Genomic DNA, 7,171 nt, shown 5'->3' on the forward strand with positions numbered 1-7,171 from the left:
ATAAATATATATAATGTATATATAATATTAAATATATGTATCAAATATATAATACATCACTAAGATAAATATAGAAATAATATAATTAAAAGTTTGATTACACTCAAACTCGACTCTAGTAGTGTTACAGAATTTGAATTTGACTAACTAAAGTGTTCAAGTAATTTGCATTCAGATAGAATCGAATCGTGTTAAGGGATGAATCGAATTTGAATGGCTCGCAAACAGACTTAACTCATCTATATCTTAACTATTAGCCTAATACAGAGAAATAAAACAATTTCACCAAGTAAAATAGAATCTACTAATGGTAAGATGTTCTAAAATGTAAATCATTTTACGGTAAAAGGCACCAACCTCCTCTAAAAGTTGACAAAACAACAAAAACCTTACTTAAGATTTCAAAAATCTCATATACCTTCCCAAAGGTTTCATAAGTAATTGAGACATCCCTTGATATTAAATTTTTGGGACACTTACTCCACTAAAAAGGTTTATCTTTTTTTAAAAATTACTAAGGGAGATTGTGGCTTTTTAACAATCTTGAAATATTAGGATAGGTCCTAAAAATTTTTGAACCCTCGTGAGCAAATGTCTTTTTGTCAAAGTTCAAGAAAAGACAATGTGTTTTGACTTCAAATTTAATTTTCTAAACTTGGTAAAAAGAATCCAAATATGTAAAAAATGGTTTACTTTCTTAATTTTTGTCAAGCAACTTTGAAAAATGACTTTGTTGTCCACTAATACTAAAAAGCAAAACCAATTTTTTTTTTTTTGGTTGAACAATGTTTCCTTTAAATGTCTCTTATTTTATCTTTTATTTGCAAAATGGGGTAAGGAATAAAGGTAGCGTTTGATTCACAGTTTCAATCGAAATTGGAGTCAAAATTGGAATTGAAACACCTCCCATGTTTAGTTCGACACATAATTAGAATCAAAATTGTATTATAATATTATATAATACTACTATATAATAAATATTTGTAGATGTGTATATATTATATGTAATATGATGTAATATATATTACATAATTTAAAAAATAATATTCATATGATATATAATATAACAAAAAATATGATAAATATAATATGCAAAGTATAATCAAGTACATGATTATCAAAATGTTTTTATTGTAAAAATTATTTATTATATAATTTAATAAAATAATATTATATAATAGTTATACATTTATAATATTATTATTTCAAAAATTAGGCAAAAGGGAGAATTCATTCCTACGTAGAATGGGAATTGGAATGAGATTAACCTAAAACAAATACAAGGAATTGTAATCACTCATTCTGATTTCCTTTCATAGAGTTAATATCCAATTATTAAACACCATTGAAAAGAAAATATGAATAGAAAATCTTACGAAATCAAGCGATAAATTCAATTTCTTTCTCCTAAATTCCATTCCTACATATCAAACGTGCAATTATTATTCTTGGCTGTGGTTGTTCAAATGAATGAGCCACACACCACTCTATCTAGTACAACTAGTAATGGTAAAAATAGTCATTTCAAAAATATATAATCATATGTTAGTCACAATTTTTTGACCAAAATTAAAGAAGTTGATGAACATTCAATCTCATGAATATGACATTATAATTATTTTGCAAGGTAAGTCATGATTTAATGTTTAACATGTAATCTAGTGGAACTTCAAGAAGTAACTATATAATTTACCTCTAAATTTTTAAAAAATGTGTAATTTTGAAAAAATAATATTGTTAAACCACTCTCGAGAGTCAAAATAATATTTTGTAATAGTCTATCTTCTTGTCATAAGTTTTATAAATGTTGATAATGTGTTTACATACACATTCATTTCAAATTTAAGTAAATTGAACATCAACTCTTCATCCCTCCAAAAACTGCCAAGCTCCCTAACCATTGAGTTTTCAACCCCCAACCACTTAATTTTCCTATTTATATCTTCCTCTTTAATTTTAAAAGTCCTAGGCTATATGAATATTTGTTGATGATGCACACTCAACTTCATATCTTCCAAATTCTTTTTGTATGTTTTTAGAAATCTAAAGCTTTTCCATTGTGCAAGATAGCAAGAGCAAAGACATGGGCCTCAGAATTTATAAAAGGAAGATTCTTCTTGTAGTGAACATTTCTTCCAAATGATATTGCTCCTTTTCTTTCTAAATCTAATTTAACATTTTATATTTTTTCTCAAACTCTTGTGCTGAATATTAATTAAATAATTTTTTTTTCAGTGTATTGAGATGGAATTGAAATAGTAGATTTACATATTCAAACTAAACTCAAGTGACATATAGATAAAAGTAAGGTTATCTCAATTATTTATAGTTTTTTTTTCTATTAAGTACTATAAGGAATAATAAAATACCTTAAGGGTAAATTTTATTATACTATTTTTCTTTTTAATTGTAATTATTTTTATGGTCAAACTATTGATAGGAGTAAATCAATTGATTTGAGGGGGAACATAGTCATTGTTGAAGATTAAAACTAAACTTGACGGTGGCAGCAAAATTTGACGGCGGCAACTCCACCAACCCCAGCCCGCTGTTGTTGAATTGCAGTAGAGAGTAGGCAACCAACTTCTCACCAACCAGCCCACCATTATTGATTATATTGTTCTACCTTTGCTATAAATAGATCTGTGTATGTAATGTAATGTGTGGTATAGAACAGGTGAATAACCAATGAGTGAGAGACTCGTATTGAGTTTTTTTCCTCTTTAATTTACTTCCAGTTTATTATTGAAATCAATTAATTGTATTTGTGTGCAATCTTCACTGAGTTTCAATCACAACCAATGATTGAGTGAGTCTCTTCCACCCATCAGTGGTATCAGAGCATCAGATTTGCTGGAATTCGCCAAACAGAGGCGAATAGAGGGGAAATTCGATTTTTTTCCCAGATTTGAAGTTGCTCAAAATCCAAAATTGACTATACTATTGTGAAATTCGCGTCGAGACGAATTTAGCGGTGGAAACCGTGCTTCAAACGGTTCCAGGAGCCCCCACACACGTTCCCACGCGCCGCCAACAAATTCAGCATCAACAACACGCACCTCACGCACCGACGAGACTATTTACCGGCAACGTCACGCGCCGCATGTGACGTGATCTGACCTAGAAACCCAATCTACAACCCAGCCTAGCAACCAACAACCCAAATCCTAACCTGCGATCACGACCCGACCCCATTGACCGACCCACGTCCAATCGTCGACATGCGGCACGCCCAAAAGCTGCCACGTGGACTAACAGTAAGAACTGACACCGTTTATCTTCATTAAGAAAATTTGGTCTAAGTCAAACTGGTCTAGAATTATTTTTTAGCCGGTTCAGTAATTTTTAAACTAGTTCTTAAAGTTTTTCGACCTTCTAAACATATTGGTGACATCTGATTTGCCAAAATCTATCTTCGTCACTCTATTTTTTTTATATATATTAAATTTAATGGCTAACGGTACTACACAAGCTTTTATTCCAAAGCTAACATGGGAAAACTATGACAATTGGTCTATTCAAATGAGAACCCTACTAGGTTCTTAGGATGTTATGGACATCGTTGAAGATGGGTACAGAGAAGCCCCATCAAAAGAAGACGAAACATCTATGTCTGAGGCTCAAAGAATGATCTTGGGAGCTGATCAAAAGAAGGATTGCAAGGCAAAGTCCATAATCTACCAAGGCCTTGATGAGGCCACGTTCGAAATCATTGCCTTCGCCAAAACATCCAAAGAAGTTTGGAACTCTCTCCATCAAACACACAAAGGTGCAGACAAGGTGAAGAAGATTCGTCTTCAAACATTGCAAGTGATTTCGAATCTTAAAAATGAAATCTACTGAATCTATTGCTGACAACTATACTCGAGTTATGGTAGTATCAAATCAATTGAGAAGAAATGGAGAGACTTTCAACGATGAAAGAATTTGCGAGAAAATTTTATGATCTTTGGATCCAAAATATGATTATATAGTTGTGACTATGGACGAAACAAAAGATTTGGAAATCATGTATGTAGAAGAACTTGTGGGCTCACTCCAAGCCTATAAGCAAAAAGTCAACAGAAGGAGTGAAGATAAAGCACTAGAGCAAGCCCTCCAAACGAAGTTGTCCCTCACTACAGATACATATGACAAAAAGGAGACATCATAGTGAGGAAGAGGACGAGGCTGAGGATCTCGTGGAAGAAATTATGGAAATTTTGAATGCAGAGAAGGCGGCAGAGGCAGAAAAGGTCCCACTAGAGAAGGACGCAATCAACAGAACTATGTCCCACGAGGTAGAGGCCAAGGAAGAATAGGGGGATACAATAACCGTCTGAATGTAGACAAGAGAAACATTCAGTGCTACAACTGCCACAAGTACAAACACTACAGTAATGAGTGTAGAGGTAAACCCCAAAATCACAAATTAAATGAAAATGCTAACTTTGCAAAAAAGGAGAAAGCCGAAAGGAGAATCATTGATGCTGATGGCACACAATTCAATCCACTAGGACCAAAATGTTTGGTACCTTGACTCTAGAGCCAGTAATCACATAACTGGTAGAAAGAACCTATTTAATGAACTTGATGAGAAAGTTCAGAGAGAGATATCATTTGGTAATCTCTCTAAAATCCCAGTTCAAGGATGGGGAAATGTTCTAATTAAGAGGAAGGATAGAGACCATGCTTTTATCTCCAACGTGTACTATGTGCCAGCCATGAAGACTAATATACTTAGTCTCAGATAGTTTGTGGAGAAAGGCTATCAAATTAGCCTTAAAGATAAGCATATGGTGATAACAGATGCTCGAGGTAAGCTCGTTACTCGAGTACAAATGGCAAAGAATCGAATGTTTCCACTCGCCATTCAACATGATACGCCAAGGTGTTTGAGTGCTATCATCAAAGACAAAGACTGGCTATGGCATCTAAGGTACGGACATCTAAATTTTGAAAGTTTGAAACAGTTGGGAAACAAGAAGATGGTAAAAGGCTTACCTAACATCCACCACCCAAATGTGATATGTTAAAGTTGTGTTCTAAGCAAGCAACACAGAAACAACTTTGGAAAGCAAGCTGACTGGAGATCTACCATGCCACTCCAGCTAGTACACACAGACGTGTGTGATCCATTAAGGTTGTTTTCAAATGGACAGAACCGATACTTCCTCACCTTCATTGACGATTACAGCAGGAAAGCTTGAGTCTACTTCCTGAAAAAGAAGTTAGAGGTGTTCGATAAGTTCAAGGAGTTCAAAGATCTTGTGGAGAAATAAAGTGGCTATCGCATCAAGTCACTCCAATCAAACCAAGGAGAAGAGTACAAGGATGAAACTTTCCTGAAATTCTTTAGGCAACAAGGGATTCAAAAATAGTTCATATTGACCTACACTACCCAATTGAACGGTGTAACTGAGAGGAAGAACCGCACAATCCTTAACATAGCCAGGAGCATGTTAAAGGATAAGAATGAGCCCAAGAGTTTTTAGGCAGAAGTAGTATCATGTGCAGTTTATCTGCTTAACAGGTATCCTACAAAGAGTCTTAATACAAAGACACCACATGAAGCCTAAAGTACTCACAAGGCCAGTGTGAGTCATCTTAGAGTGTTTGGCTCCATAGCCTATGCTAAGATCCTAGAGGCAAGAAGCACAAAGTTGGAAGATAAAGACGAGAAATATATCCTTGTTGGATACGGTGACAGCACCATGGGATATTGACTCTATAATCCCATCAACAAGAAAGTCATTCACAATTGGGATTTCATTTTTGAAGAAAATGAATCCTGGAAGTGGGACCAGGTTGAATCTTCGAAAGATGCGGAATTGACGCTTGAAAGAGAAGAACCCATACAGACAAGAGAAGTGGCTATCGAGTCATAAGTTCCTGAACTGCAAACACCTCCACATGCTTCACCACAGAGGAATAAATCACCATCACCAATTGAGCATGAAATCTTATACATAAGGCTTAGAGGAGCTTGTAATCTAGCCGATCTGTATGAAACTATAGAACATATAGAAGAGTATATTACACTATATTGTCTATTGTTGACTAGCAACCCGGTTAGTTTTGAGGAGGCTAACGAAGAAGGCAAATGGAGAAAAGCCATGAATGAGGAGATTCAATCCATCAAGAAGAACAATACATAGGAGTTGACAAATCTCCCAAAGGGCCGCAAAACTATTAGTGTGAAATGGGTCTACAAGACCAAGAAGAACGCTTAAGGAGAGGTGTTGACCTTATAGATTATACTCGGTTTTGATAATGACAAATACTCTTGGTATTTGATGACTTTCAAGTTTGTGTTCGAGATCATACTAAGCTGGATCACATTGATAGCATGCAATAACTTAAAGAAATATGAAGACCCCGACACATTTATTATTTGTTGTAATATTATTGGGTCTGTAATAATCTGCATATCATGCATATAGGAACTAATAAGCTCAAGACCATAAAGTGACCTTAGGGATCACCATTCGATCGACCTTCAGTCGACCGATGCCAGGTTTTTTTGGACTAACTCAAAGACCTTAGAAATACCCTAAGTCCTTGCATATATACATAAATTTGTCCCCAACATTACATATATTAATCAGGGGAAATAATTGAAGTGAATAGGACATAAAAGGCCAAATTTGTGAGGTTTTGGGTGATTGAACCCCTGGTGTTCAAAACACCTCAGGCGACCGAACCTTTGACTAGTTAGAAGGTTGACTTAGTTTCGGGCGATCAAACCTAAATGACCATAGCATCCATAGGCAACCGAACCACCATTCTGACTTTTCCTAACAACTCGGCAACCCGAACTCCAACTTTTAAATATGCCTTGGGAGACCGAAAGTTCAAGTTTGGCATACCAAACTTTAGACTGGGCGATTGAACTGCGGTCTTTTGGAAAATCTCCTAGGTTTAGCAAATCGTCCTCTTTCACAAGCACTCGAACTTCAAAAACGTACTTTTTCTCATGTGTCTATTCGGGCGACCAAACCTCGGGTCGGGTACTTGAAACTCTTGGGTTGTTTTATTTTTCACCATGGTTAAAAGGGGTTAAATGGGGTTAATTTTACTAAATAATTTTAAAAAATTTTTAATAATGACCCTTATGTCCTCAGCAGTCATAATTTAGCCCTCTTCTATATATAGGGGCTCATATGCAAGGATTAGCAAAATAGATTAAGCA

Source organism: Malania oleifera, chromosome 8 (genome assembly GCF_029873635.1).
Source record: "Malania oleifera isolate guangnan ecotype guangnan chromosome 8, ASM2987363v1, whole genome shotgun sequence".
Classification (NCBI taxonomy): Eukaryota; Viridiplantae; Streptophyta; class Magnoliopsida; order Santalales; family Ximeniaceae; genus Malania; species Malania oleifera.